The 14,929-nt window shown below is 39.4% G+C and overlaps 1 protein-coding gene across 1 annotated transcript in view; it reads right to left on the bottom strand.

Moving 5' to 3' along the window:
- LOC150075391 (uncharacterized) overlaps positions 1 to 14,018 on the bottom strand; it is an 83,205-nt gene extending 69,187 nt beyond the window's left edge. Inside the window, exon 1 of the mRNA XM_090388471.1 lies at positions 13,916 to 14,018. The gene's annotated coding sequence lies outside the window, so the exon portion shown is untranslated. The remainder of the gene's footprint in view (positions 1 to 13,915) is intronic.
- Positions 14,019 to 14,929: the final 911 nt, after the last annotated feature.

The raw sequence follows: 14,929 nt of genomic DNA, 5'->3' as shown, positions 1-14,929 counted from the left end.
GGACCTCCCACTCTAAGGATGCTCCCATAATTATGGCTAAGGGTTTGCTTACTTCCCTTGCTGCCTCCTTCAATATAACTGGATAGATTTCATCTGCCAGAGATGCCATTTTTATGTTTAACTTCAACAATTTCTCCTCCGCTTTGCTCTCAGTTATTACAAAACCACTTAGCTTCCTGTTAGAGTTTGATAAACTTCTGGTATTCCCCTCCTTGAATAACTCCTCATGTGTGAATGTAGATGAAAAATACTCATTCAGTTTATCAGCTACTCGAGCAGAATCATCAATAGTCGAACCATCTATGTTAAGTGGACCAATCTGATTCATCCCTTTCCTTCTAGAGTTTACATAAGTAAAGAACTTTTTGCTGTTTTTCTTTGCATCCTTTGCCAAAGATTTCTCGTAATCTGCCTTTGCCTGCCTAACCTCCTTTGTGACTTGATTACAGGCTAGGTTATATCTGCCATAGGTTTCTGTGTCATCTGATAATTTATATGCATCTCATGCATTTTTTTTCTCTGCCATGAACCTCATTAATTCATCTGACATCCATTTTTAGGCCTGAACCATGAACAGTACAGGCAGTTCCCACTTTATAAGTTTTTTCGCTTTGAGTTCCTGGGTTTAAGATTTTTTTTTTTTCCCCAAGTATCAGAAAAATCGAAAATATGAAGGTTAATTGCAAAAAATGAATGTTAAACATTCATAAATACCACATTCCAAACCATGTGCATAGCTATACAATACAATGTACCCTGCTTTATGATATTAATCAGTTCCAGAGAGACAATAGTATTGTGAAGTATCGTAATATGAACCCAATAACAGATTGTTTATTGGTAATTCGTTTCAAGACCTTGGAAGTTCAAATTTTCGCTGTATAACTAAGCTATTTATCTCTCTAAAATGTCATTTTAAGGTCACGTTCGTGACCTTAAGGCCATCTAAAAAGTCACGAGCGTGGTTTGTAAATTGTATTAGTTAGCAATTCAAATCATTAAAATGCACTACACTTTCATTGTTATCATATGTTCCGTTATAAGAATCAATTTTAAATGCCTTTGTGATATTTTTCTAAAGCACATTTCTGGAGGTCACGACCATAAAACAATAAAAACAATTTACACTTTCTGGTTTATTGGGCTTTTCTGTTAGTGCAAGCAATTATAAATGTGTAGTAAACTCAGTGTTATTGCATTTGCAAAAATACTGATAACTGGAATTGTATGGTTTTTTCACATTATTATGGTGAAATGTGTTTCCCCTTTACTGAAATCTTCTATCGTATAAAAAGCATAAATTTTCAGAATCTTCTCTTCATTCCATTTTTTTTTAAGCTTCATAAACTTGTTACTCCACACGAATCCTGTTAGTTGAAATTTGTGTGTGCCGTTAAAAAATGCTTATGCATGCAATTATGAAATTTATAAATAAAATAGAAGATTATCTTGGAAACAAACGTCTCTTGAAACATTTCTGAAGAAGACTATTCTTTGTGCAACAAACCAATGAGTGCCAAGCCAATAATGAGTGACCAACGAGTGTGCATTTAGTCGATGATGATGATGAAGAATAAACATTCTTTAACATTTGTGAGTCATAAATAATTTCTCTATTATTATAATTTGCTTGATTTTACAGGCTACGTTTTCATTTCTTTGGATAAATCAATTATTGTTTAAACAAACTAATTAGCTAACTAATTTCATTGTTGAGTACGTAATCCCTGTTTTGAACATTATGTCTATGGGAAATAAGTTCCCGTTTTACGAGCATGCGCTAGGAATGAATGAACTCATAAAGTCGGGAAATACCTGTATTTCTTAGTTGGTATGAAAAGCCTAGTAGCCTCCAAGATTAAGTCCCTGAAGGTTTCCCATTTAGAATTGACTGTTGGTAACATCATCAGTTGATCCCACTCTATAGAATTTAAAAACTGTCTGAGACCACTGTAGTCACCTTTACGAAAACAAAACCCTTCCCTTTATCCTTGATGGTAGTAACATCTTTAAGTAAATCCCACATCAGTAGACTGTGATCACTGTCACCTAGTGGTTCCTTTATCTGCAAATTCTTAATGCATGAATAATCACTGCTGATAATCAGATTAAGAGTAATACTCCGTCTGGTTGCCCCTGGAACAAGTTGCTCTAGAAAACAATCCTCCAATAAATCCACAAAAGTTTTGCTAGCGTGTGAGTGGCCAACCCACAAGTCAATATCTGGAAAGAGTGTTGGCATTCGAGGTAAGCAGACACGCTTTGTTAGGGCTCCTCAGATAAGTGGATTGGATTACTGTTGATTATTGCTTTTAAATATTTGATTTATTTAGTATATTGTTGAATTATTTTGTTACAGGTTTTTCTGTAACAGTTTGATTTTTATAATATTATAGATATCATTTTTTAAAGTTAATTTTCATTGATATTTAGCTAATTTTATAATGGTAATTACGATATGCAGTCACAAAAGAACTGGATGCAGGGAATAACTTTGATATTATATACTTGGATCTTAGAAAGGCTTTTGATACTGTTGCACATGGAAGACTGCTACACAAATTGGAGCAGTGTGACATTGGAGGCAAATTGCTGCTATGGATAAAGGGGTGGTTGAGGGGGAGAAGACAGAGAGTGGTAATCAATGGACACTGCTCATCGTGGACTGATGTTATTAGTGGAGTCCCTCAGGGCTCCGTGTTGGGTCCATTATTGTTTTCTGTATTTATAAATGATATTGATGATGGTATATCAAGCTTAATGTCCAAGTTTGCAGACGATACAAAGGTTGGCAGGGTTGTCAAGGACACTACTGACACTATGCTGCTGCAACAGGATCTGGAAAGGTTGAGCAGATGGGCTGAGAGGTGGCAAATGAAGTTTAACATTGACAAATGTAAAGTACTACACATGGGAAACAGCAACCCCAGAGCAACGTATCAACTCTGTGGTACAACACTGACAGTGGTAGAGAATGAAAGGGACTTGGGGGTGGTTGTGCAGGCAGATATGAAGTTCTCTGAGCAGTGCAGACGGGCTGCAAGAGTAGCTCATGGAGTATTGTCAATGATATACAGGAATTTTTCCAGCAGGGATAAGGAGGTGATTATTCCATTGTATAAGGCGATGGTCAGGCCACACCTAGAATACTGTATACAGGTCTGGAGGCCTCATTTCAAGAAGGATGTAGAGCTGCTGGAACGAGTACAGAGAAGGGCAACAAGATTAGTGAATGGAATAAAGGGGTGCTCTTACGAAGAAAGGCTTAAGTTTTGCAAATTACAGTGTCTGGAGACTAGGCACCAGCGAGGTGATCTGATAGAGGTGTATAAAGCCTTGAATGGTTTAAGCATGCTCAATGCTGATGGGATTCTTCCTCTAGCTCAGAAAAATCACCTGAGAGGGCATAAATTCAAATTGAGGAAAGACAGATGTAGGATAGACGTGCGAAAATTTGCCTTTAGCCAGCGGGTGGTTGGTTGGTGGAACAGACTTCCATCCCTTGTGGTGGAGGTTGATAGCCTAAACAAGTTTAAGGCTCAGCTGGACAGGTATTTTGAACGAACAGAGGGGTGAAGTGGAAGTGGTTTTTTTTTTTTTTTGGCTGATGCTGCATAAGCTTGCTTTCTTGCATCAAATGCCTCTACTAATGTTAATGCTAATGCTAATCTGCCTTAAACACGTCACAGGGTATCGTGACTCACACGGAAATAGCCGATGACAATTTACAGGTGAATCATGATTTAATACGTTGCGGAACTTGTGGAATGTTTTACAAGGTCTACGTGGTGACTAATCATAGCTCACCTGGGGATTATTTTCTTTGTGATCGATGTAAGGAGTGCACTGATCTTAAATTACAATTTGGTGCACTGATGGAACAATTTGAGTCACTGGAAAAACGGGTGCTTGCCCTCGAGAACAATGCATCTCGGAGCTTGTCGGGTACTCAAGACTCCAGCAATCTACCAAGAGATGCACTCCTGATTCAGGCCACAAAACAGAAAAACCAAGTGCAAACTACTCTGGTTCAAAAGGACTTTGTTTTATTAGGAGACTACTGTCAGGGAAATGGGGGATATTTTTTGTAATAAGGATAGGTGGAGAAGAACCAGGTTATGTCTGCCAGGAGCAACTATTAATGATGTCACCAACAGATTGTCAGATTTTAAGGGGGGGGGAGGGGGTAAAGAGAATATTATTATTCATGTGGGGACTAATGACATTACACAATCTGATGATTTGTTGGAAAAATACAGGACCATGCCGAGGAAATGCCACGAGCTAGGCCACAATGTCTATGTGTCTGCAATTCTGCCCAGACACAATAGGAGGGATTATATGCTAAAAGCTTTGTGCATTATTGTTTGGTTTTTTTTTTTTTTAGGAGCATTAGCAACTAAGGCCATATTGCTCCGGGATATGCGGTGGTCATTCCCTGACCTTTCCACATCCTCCGTATTTGGTGGTGACAGGCTCGAACCCCGGTCTAATCAAGAAGCGTGTGCTACGCACTGTTGCTCCTTCTCACGTGGCTACAGAGGCGCACCTTTGTGCATTAACTCAAGACTTGAAGGACTCTGCAAAGCTTTTGGGGGAAATTTCTATCAGCTTGGCCCACACTTGTAGGTAGAAGGAATTTGTTTTGTAGAGACGGGATACACTTAAACAAAGGTGGTGCAAAAGTTTTTGCCAGTATTATTGAGGATAAATCCCCCCTAACTAGCAGTTTCCCTGAACCTTAAAGGTTTCTGATAAGAAGCATTACCCCACCTCCCCTTCTATCTACCCTATCCTTCCTAAATACATTATACAAGCCATACTGAAACTCATCATCCCCTTAAAGGTTCAGGGAAACTGCTAGTTAGGGGGGGATGTGGGTATACTGACATGCACTTATCTGATAATATTGGTCAAAGAAACTCTTGCAAATACCTCAAGAGTTCTTATCTGTTACCCCAACCGGACATTATCTAGATGTTCTGAGGACAGAAACTTTTCAAGTGAGCGAGTAGCTAATGCCAAGGAAGAGAGCCTAAAAAACTCCAAGGGTTGTGTTAGGGTTGTTAAATAATACAAGAACAGTAAGTCTTCATTGTTTATATAGTAGTGTTAGAAGTGTCATCAATAAAATGAGTGAATTCGAATTGCTGGTTAAAACAAGTAACGCGGACATAATAGGGCTTACGGAAACGTGGTGCCACCCAGAACTCCAAGGGTTGTGTTAGGGTTGTTAAATAATACAAGAACAGTAAGTCTTCATTGTTTATATAGTAGTGTTAGAAGTGTCATCAATAAAATGAGTGAATTCGAACCGCTGGTTAAAACAAGTAACGCGGACATAATAGGGCTTACGGAAACGTGGTGCCACCCAGAAATAGGAGATGATGAGTTTCAGTATGGCTTGTATAATGTATTTAGGAAGGATAGGGTAGATAGAAGGGGAGGTGGGGGTAATGCTTCTTATCAGAAGCAGCCTGAGCGCGATGATAGCTTTCCCGGATTCAGACATTTCACGTGCTAGTTGTTGTTTTTTTTGTTGTTTGGTTTTTAGGAGCATTAGCAACTAAGGCCATATTGCTCCGGGATATGCGGTGGTCATTCCCTGACCTTTCCACATCCTCCGTATTTGGTGGTGACGGGCTCCAACCCTGGTCTAATCAAGAAGCGTGTGCTATGCACTGCTGTTTTTTGCCACCTGGCTACGGAGGCGCAAAACACGTGCTGGTATATAATCTGTATGGTGTGAGATAGTTGGAAATAAACGTATAATGCGAGTAGGAGTAATCTACAGACCAGAAAAACCAAGTGCAAGAGATCGTGCAAGAGAAAAACCAAGTGCAAACCAAGAGATCGTAGAGATTATGACGAAAGCCTATACATGCAAATCGAATGGGCAAGTAAGCATCAATGTCTTATTATGGATAATTTGAATTTGCCTCTAATTGATTGGAGTTAATGGGAAGGAAACTCTCAACATAGGGAACAAAATTTTTAAGTCAACTGGATGACTGATATTTGTATCAACATGTCAGGGAAAGTACTAGAGAAAAGAATATCCTAGACCTCATCATCACCCATGAATCAGATGACATAACAAGGCTGACAGTAGAGGAACCAGTGGCGCCTCCGTAGCCAGGTGGGCCAGAGCAGCAGTGCGTAGCACACGCTTCTTGATTAGACCGCGGTTCGAGCCCATGACCACCAAATACGGAGGATGAGGAAAGGTCAGGGAATGACCACCGCATATCCCCGGAGCAATATGGCCTTAGTTGCTAATGTTCCTAAAAACCAAAATAACAACAACTAATAACATAGGAACCAGTAGCAGGAAGTGATCAGTAATAAAAGGCAAAGGAATGGGTTTTAATTTCAGAAAAGGAAATTATGATGGATTGAGATGTTACATGGACTCTATTAACTGGGTAGATCTCTCACAGAGAGCGAATACAATTGAACTGTGGTATGCTTTTAAAACATTAATCACAGATGCCTTGAATGAGTATTTACAATTAAAAAAATACTCCATGAGGAGGATTCCAAGTTGGATGAATAGTGAAGTTGTCACGTTATTTGAGCAGAAAAAGGTGGAATGGAAAAGTTACAGAGCAATAAAAAGTACTGAAGTCTATAACAGCTATGCGATGATCTGTAATAGAGCCACAGAAAAGGTTCGACAGGCAGAGGCAGTTTATGAGAAATCGCTAGCAAACAGCGGAGGGGGGGGGGATAAGGAATTCTTCACATATATAAATGCTAAGAAGAGCAAGACAAACCAGATCAGACCTTTACGTAAGGGAAAGGGGATAGTATTAAATACACCAACTGCCATTGCAGATGAACACAAACAATTATTTTGCATCGATATTTACAGATGAAAAACCTTTCGTAGCAATGGGAAATTGTGGGAGCGAATTTGAAAAATATGTAATTAATGATATTGAAATTTCGCAAGATTATTTAATGAAAAAACGCTCGAGCCTACAGGCCAGTAAGCCTCATGGAGTTGATGGAATATACCATATAATATTAAGGGAGGTGGCAAATGAGTCCATTGAGGCTAATTATACGAGCATCACTAGATTTTGGGGAGATTCCATTGGATTGGAAAAGAGTGAAGTGGGAAATTATCGACCTGTGGTCTGACTTCAGTGGTAGGGAAAATCATGGAGGCAATGATCAAGGGTGGAATTCAGGTTCATTTGAATAAAATTGAAATTCTCAAGGATACTCAGCATGGTTTTGTAAAGGGAAATAGCGAACCAGATTTGTTAAAACTTGTTTAACAAATCTGGTTCGCTATTTTGAAAGGGTTACTCATGACCCTTTCAAATGTGGAACTGAGTCAAAGCTTTTGACTCAGTCCCACATGACCGGTTGATTTATAAGCTGGAACAGGTTGGAATCACTGGGAAAATCCTTAGATGGATAGCAGGATGGCTTCAGGGCAGGAGGCAGAGAGTTATGATAAATGGCTATTCCTCAGATTGGGTTGATGTAAGAAGTGGGGTTCCCCAAGGATCAGTATTAGGACCACTGTTGTTTTTAAGTTTCATAAACGACATTGATGTAGGGATAGAGGGCGTGATGTCTAAATTTACAGATGATGTTAAAATTGGTAGAGTAGTTAATGATCGCTGTCAAGCTGAGCTTCTTCAGAGAGACCTAGATAGACTTCAGGAATGGCCAGAAAAATGGCAGCTATGCTTTAATCCAACAAAGTATAAGGTATCACACCCGGGAAACAGTAATCCCAAAATAACTTATTCACTTGGTGGAGTTCAACTAAACCCAGTAGAGGAGATTTGATTGAGGTGTTTAAGGCTCTGAGAGGCATCAGTAAAATGAATGAGGACGAAATTTTCAAGATTATAAATGATGCTAGAACTAGGGGACGTAAATTCAAGTTACAGGGGGAGATGTTTAGATTGGACTGCAGAAAGTTTTATTTTAGCCAGCGAGTTATAAATTACTGGAATAAGTTGCCTACATTGGTGGTATAGTGTGTCAGTTTGGGGAAATTCAAAGGTCATCTGGATAGTACCTTCAAGTGAGGGAAACGCATAGGATGATAGGTTTAATTTCGTTTTCTTTTATTAATTATTAGTTTTTTTGTATCATTGTTTTATTCAGGGTTTTTTTGTTTTTTTTTTTTCTTTATTTTGGCTGGTGCAGCATGAGCCATAGGCTTTCTTGCACCATGCGGCCATTACTAATACTAAGTTAAAATCCCATATTACACGACATTCTGATTTACTGGCCCACTTTATTTCTCAGCACAACTTTTTGTTGTACTCATAAGGGCCATTGGGCCTATAACACACTCCTACTCTCATTTTCCCTTTCCCAGTGTTTATATCAACCAAACAGACTCAAAATTGCACTGTCCACCCATGTCAACTGGATGCACTTCCTTAGATTTTGTGTTTCTTAACTAACAGCATAATCCCTCCTGGAGCCTCCGTAGCCAGGTGGGCAGGAGCAGCAGTGTGTAGCACACGCTTCTTGATTAGACCGGGGTTCGAGTCCGTGACCACCAAATACAGAGGATGCGGAAAGTTCAGGGAATGACCACCGCATATCCCCAGAGCCATATAGCCTTTGTTGCTAATGCTCCTAAAAACCAAATAACAATCTCTCCTACCCTGTCTGTCCTTTCTATACACATTGTACTCCCAAAATTCCAATTCCTCACTGCTTATATTGTTGGCAGTTAACTGATTTCTCCATTACTTTAGAAAGAGTAGAAGTAATTACAATGGGACGATAACTGAATGGGAGGGATTTGTCGCCCTTTTTAGGAATTGGCTGGATATGAGCAAATTTCCAAGCAGAAGGAAAAACACCTTTGGAATAAGAAAGTGAAAAAAAGCAGCAAAGAACAGGAGTAAGTTCAGGAGCACAGGTTTTGAGAACAAGTGGAGAAACACCATCAGGACCTGGAGCTTTCTTAGCATCAAGATTCATCAAAATCCTTCTGATATCCTTTTGATGGAAGACCACAGAAGGCATTGAATGGGGCGTGTTGCAAATGGTGGGAGGTGTTTTACCAAGATCATTAATACATGAGTTGGAAGAAAAATGGGATGCTAGCAAGTCAACTTTATCCTTTTCTGAAATGACAACAGAACCATCTGGTTTTAACAGATGGGAGCAGAGATAGGCAAAAGTTGCGGCCAGTAGCTTTGGCAAGAGACTAGAATGCTCGGCTACCATTAGGGCAAGAAGCAAGTTTTCTACCCTTGGCCTGTTCAAAATCTAGTTTGGACTGATTAATAACTTCTTTACAATTGTTGTGAGCTATGATGCAGGCAGAAAATGAAACTGAAGAATTGGAAACTAGCCAATTACGATATGCAACATTCTTCTCTTGAACAGACTTAGCACATTGTTTGGAAAACCAAGGCAGATATAGGACAAGATTTTAGGATGGAGTATAGAATAAAGGATTCCATTTCGACAAGAATAATTTCACTGATACGATTTAAGCAAATGTTGATATCAGAAGTTTTGAAACAGTGATCCGAACAGGGAAAAGAAATCTTGCAGGTCATCCCATTTTGTTCTTGTAATGCCAAACAACATAAGGTTAGGATAGCCATGAGATAAAGGCTCCAACTGAAGAAGAGACAATCACCAAGTTGTGATCTGAGGTGCCTAAAGGACCACTCACTTTTACCGTGTGCTTAGAAGGGTTGTTTGTGAGAAAAAAGATCGAGCGTGTTGGTTGTATGGTTAGGATTGTCCAATATTCTGGTAGGTATATGAACAAACTGTGCAAGGCCATTAGTAACTGCAAAAGCCTCAGCATCTCGACCAGCAGGGTCTGTGTGACTAGAAAACGGAAGACAGCTGGAGTTGTGAACATTAAAATCACCAAGGAAAATTACCCCACTGTTAGAAAAGTGGGACTGGAGAAAGTCAAGTTGCAAAGAGAGGAAGTCAAAGAGCTCCAATTGATTAGTGGAGTTGAGAGAACGGTAGAGACAACAGATGAATTTGACACAATGAGGTAGAGAGATTTTAAGCCAGAGAAGATCGAAAAGAGGAGATTCCAAATTAACAAGTCCTTGACAGGGAATATTGGAACGGACATATGCACAAGTACCACCTTTGAAGCGAAAGGAATCGCACAGTGAATAATTTGGGCAACTGAGATGAGCAGTGGTTGAATCAACCGATAAATGAGGTTCTGTCAGAAACAGTACATGGGGTTTGGCAGACTGTAAGTGGAAATGGACATCATTGAGATTAGAACTGATACCACATATATTTGTGAAATGAACTAGAAGTGTTTGGGAGGTTTAGATCTTTTCCCAGATAAGTTTACTTATTAGTTTGACACTTCATCGTGTGTTCAATAGTAAGAAAAAGTGAGGAGGGGGGGTCATGCTGATTGTAGTAATGAAATTTTTGGATATGGTATACACATGGTAAGAATATACCCAGATCCTTGACATAATGCAACCTCGACAATGCCCCCCCCCTAACCCCCGCATGTACACACTACTCAGACTCCCTCCAGTCACTATCTGGTAGAGTAGAAGCAGCAAGATTATACAGAGCTGATCCAGAAGCCTCCTAGAGAGTTAACAATAGTTTCGGTCAGGTGTACTAACTAGCAGCCGGCCTGCGAACACTGTTTTAGAGCTGTACCCTCGAAATGTAAGGAAGTTTGGATTTCGCCATGGTGTTCATCATGACCTCAAAAGACATCAATCATACTGCATGATGGAAGAGATGGGAGGGTCGACCAGAACTTTGCTCTGGAGACTAATCGTGGGTTCCACCACTTCAAGCCTCCAATAAGCAAAGTGGTGGTATTGCACTGGTTGATGAGAGTCATCTACCACCTAGTATTGCCTGGTAACACAGAGGGGCAGCATTCCCCCGTTTAGTGTTGGTGCAACACCTCGACTTCTTACGTTGGTTCACCCCTGGGTGGTCACCTACAGTGTGCTTGCACATGGGAATTATACCCAAGATTACTAACAATCCCACCATCGTGAAGGTGCAAACAGAGGATTTGGCTGTCACAGGCCATCCGAACTTTGACAAAATTAGGTCCACTTGACTTGAGTGTCACCTGAATATCAGTTCCATCAGCATTTTAGACTTCCAGGTAGCAAGCTCAGCTTATCTGGCATATCTGAGAGAATGTCTACGACAGCCTCAAGGACCAAAATCTGTTAGTGCAATCTATTATAAAAGGGTAGTGAACTTGATCTTATGGCATTTGCAAATACCGAAAGCTGGAATTCTGTTTTACATTTTACAATCCTAAAAAAAAAAAAAAAATTGAATGAAAAAAAATTTACATAAGTCTGAAGTTATGTAAGTCGGGGACTTACTGTATTGCTATTAACTACTTAATGGTATTATTTAACATTTAATAATACTATTTAGATCAACATCAATTCATTATAACATTTCAGCATGCTCAACTGAAACATCCCCTCTTCAACTCATTTCCACAATTTACTCAATGTGGCAAAAAAAAAGGAGAATCTGCACTGCTTCTTCCTTCATATTACTTTTTTTTTTTTTTTTTTTATATGAAAACCCCAAGCACGAAAGGTATCAAAACCTATAGTGCTTAGTACCGTGCATGGGTTGAAGGAGAAGTATGGGGGGGGGGGGGGATGCTGGAAACTTTGCTCTAGAGACTAAACATGGGTTTCACCACTTCAAGCCTCCAATAAGCAAAGTGGTGGTATTGCACCGGTTGATAAGAGTCATCTACCACCTTAGAACTGCGCCTTCTACTCAACTGCTATTAGTCCTCTGATATCTCTGCCCCAAAACTATTGTGCATCTCAGGACCCCTGCTCAACAGTTACTTTATAATCGCACTCATATCTTTCTGTAACAAATCTGCAACCTTTATTCGAAATATTAGCTTAGCGTTTTAGACTTCCAGGTAGCAAGGAGGAGGAGCTCTCTCAGCCTTGTTTTTCTTGACCATGGGTTTTCCTTTTCTTTCAAGTCACCTGAATTTCAGCGCTTATGTCAATGGCATTTTCCTGGCTTTTCCAGCCGTTTCTGGCAATGCCAGCCCTTTCAATTTATCATTTGGGACACGACGACTACTTGGCGACTTCCTGGATTATACTGAACATTTTAGTTTGCATGTCAACCTCTTGAAGACCAAGCATCTATCGTTTACTCTTTCAGTTATTTGTTATTTGGTTTTTAGGAGCATTAGCAACTAAGGCCATATTGCTTCGGGATATGCTGTGGTCATTCCCTGACGCTTCCGCATCCTCCGTATTTAGTGGTGACGGGCTCGAACCCCGGTCTAATCAAGAAGCGTGTGCTACGCACTGCTGCTCCTTCCCACCTGGCTACGGAGGCGCCCTACTCTTTCAGTACCCTCTTCTTTCCTATAAGTTAGAATCTAATCTAAATTATTTCCCCCTATAAATCAGATTAAATTGTTAGGAGTACATCTGGATTCTAAACTTCTCAGTCCACTGCATGAATCTTTGGTCTACCATTCTGACAACATTTTGGTTCATGAAGCTTCACCTAGCTCCGGAGGATGGCCACCATAGCCGAGTGGTCAGGAGGGGGAGTGCAGTAGCACATGCTCTTTAAATAGACCGGGTTTCAAGTCCCTGACTGATAAATAAGGTCGATCTGCCAACCCGCACTGGACCAGTGTGGCAGATTATAGTCCATTTTCCTCAGCATGAATTGTTGAGGAAGCTTCATCCTGCAGTGGGGTGATAATGGCTGCAGTTTACCTTTAACATACTTTAGTTTGGAGTATTTTATATTTTAATACCACAGCAATTTTGGCGTTGAAAATACACGTACTGATTTATGAGGACAATATTTTAATCTTAATAAAAACTTTAGCTGGTATAATTTTGGATACCAATCCAATGAAAAATCATCATTTTTCAGTTAATGATCACTCAATTGAGCTGACTCCCAGCAGGAATATCACATTTTAAATGAAAACATGTTTTAAATGGTATTCCTGCTATGAAATGGGTGCAAGTGTGGTATTAACCAGATGGTGCACTTGCATATTTTGGACAACACACACTGTTCAGCAGAATCTGCCCAAACACTTTCCTAATCACCAAAATGGAACAACAGATCTCGCATTTATTTATTTCTACCAAGCCACCACAAGCACTTTGAGAGTATAGTTCACAATCAATGCCTACTAACTGTTAATCTCACAATGCACATTAATCAAGGTCTTCACTCTACTACTGCAAAAAAATTGTTTATTGAATATACACTGGAATCACAGTAGTGTGCACAAATATTTTACTCTGGCAAATGTAAAAAAAAAAAAAAATCAAAGTTTAATGGAGATCATCTTGACCTCACACTCTTTTGTGCTTTAAAATAAATCTGTTTACTCACTGTACCTATCAAGAAAAATCCTTACCTTATTTCTCTATTAAGAAACATTTTTTTCAAAAGTCATATTTCCTTTACATGCTCTATTTATATAAAACGTAATTATGCCACTCAAAAATACGGAGTGAAGTAACAATTTGCGAAAAATACGTTCACGAGTTAAGAAGTTTTGCATTTGGCCAATATAATACTATTAACAACTAATCCCCACATTACAAATTATTTCTGTTTATATTGGCGTTCATAGTTATAGTCTACCACATTTATTAAACAAACAACATAAAATGTGACAAAGTGCCCGCACATATTAAAACCACTTACAAACTTGTTTGTTTTTTAGTATTTCGAGTGGCGCAGTCTTTTAGGCTAAATCAATTCAACAAATATTTATCGTCCCATTCAAATTTTAGCGATTGAATAATTCAATGTCATATGCGCATTTTATATTGATTGACACATCGTGAAAAGAAGTGAACAAACTAAACAAACGGTTTAAACTGAAAGTATTCGGTATTCAACATGAAAATTGTATTACATTTTAAAGTTTTTATCTGAAGGTTTTTCTCCACAACGAAACTTCTTAAAACAAATTATTTCAATACAATACTGCACAGTAACAATTTTTACTGAATTAAAACATTATAGAAAAACATAAAAGTAACTCACCAGCTGAGGTAATAAAATTTCTTTTATTTTTACAAAGATGTACCATTCACGCCCTCTTTAGGTGAAATATGATTATATGAATGCGTTTAAGATTCCATCATTCTGATTCAACTAACTGAATGATAAAACGAAAGACTTGATATGCTCTAAATTCAAGCACTACTCAGAAATTCGAGGTACTCTGGATCAGTTGTATTTTAAGGCCCTTGAATGCAATACGAGGATCAGTCAATAAATACTACACAGCCCTCGATATTTCCGAAAAATATAAGTAGCGTAAATCGTGTTCGTATGGCATTTTATTAGCCGAAGATTAGGGAATACCCCAGAAAAACTCATTGATATCACTTTCTCTTTGCAAGATGTCAGCAAAAATATGTGAAACCATGTGACACGATGATGTCCACGAAAAGAGAATTGACTAAGAAGAAGAAGAAGCGGAGAACGTTTGTAGTAACTGGAACAGCACGTGTCGAATCTGCACGTGAAACACCACCAATCACTGCAATAAGATTGATTACATTCTCCTCTAAATTTAGAGAACTACGATCGCTTGACGGGAAACCGTTTACCGTTGGTGATGTTGTTGTAGTAGGGTTTTAGACGGGACTCGAACTGAGGTCTTTTCCACCTGGTGTAGGGAGGACAGCGATCGTACCAACTGTGCTGTCCATGTTATTGTGGTTTTTAGGAGCATTAGCAACTAAGGCCATATTGTTCCAGGGATATGCGGTGGTCATTCCCTGACCTTTCCGTATCCTCCGTATTTGGTGGTCACGGGATCGAACCGCGGTCTAATCAAGAAGCATGTGCTACGCACTGCTGCTCCTGCCCACCTGGCTACGGAGGTGCCGTGCTGTCCATGACGGCCTCGTTGGTGATT

Source organism: Mastigoproctus giganteus, chromosome 14 (assembly GCF_048544385.1).
Source record: "Mastigoproctus giganteus isolate SK-2022 chromosome 14, ASM4854438v1, whole genome shotgun sequence".
NCBI classification, from domain to species: Eukaryota; Metazoa; Arthropoda; class Arachnida; order Uropygi; family Thelyphonidae; genus Mastigoproctus; species Mastigoproctus giganteus.
This window is presented reverse-complemented; position numbering and strand designations above follow the sequence as displayed.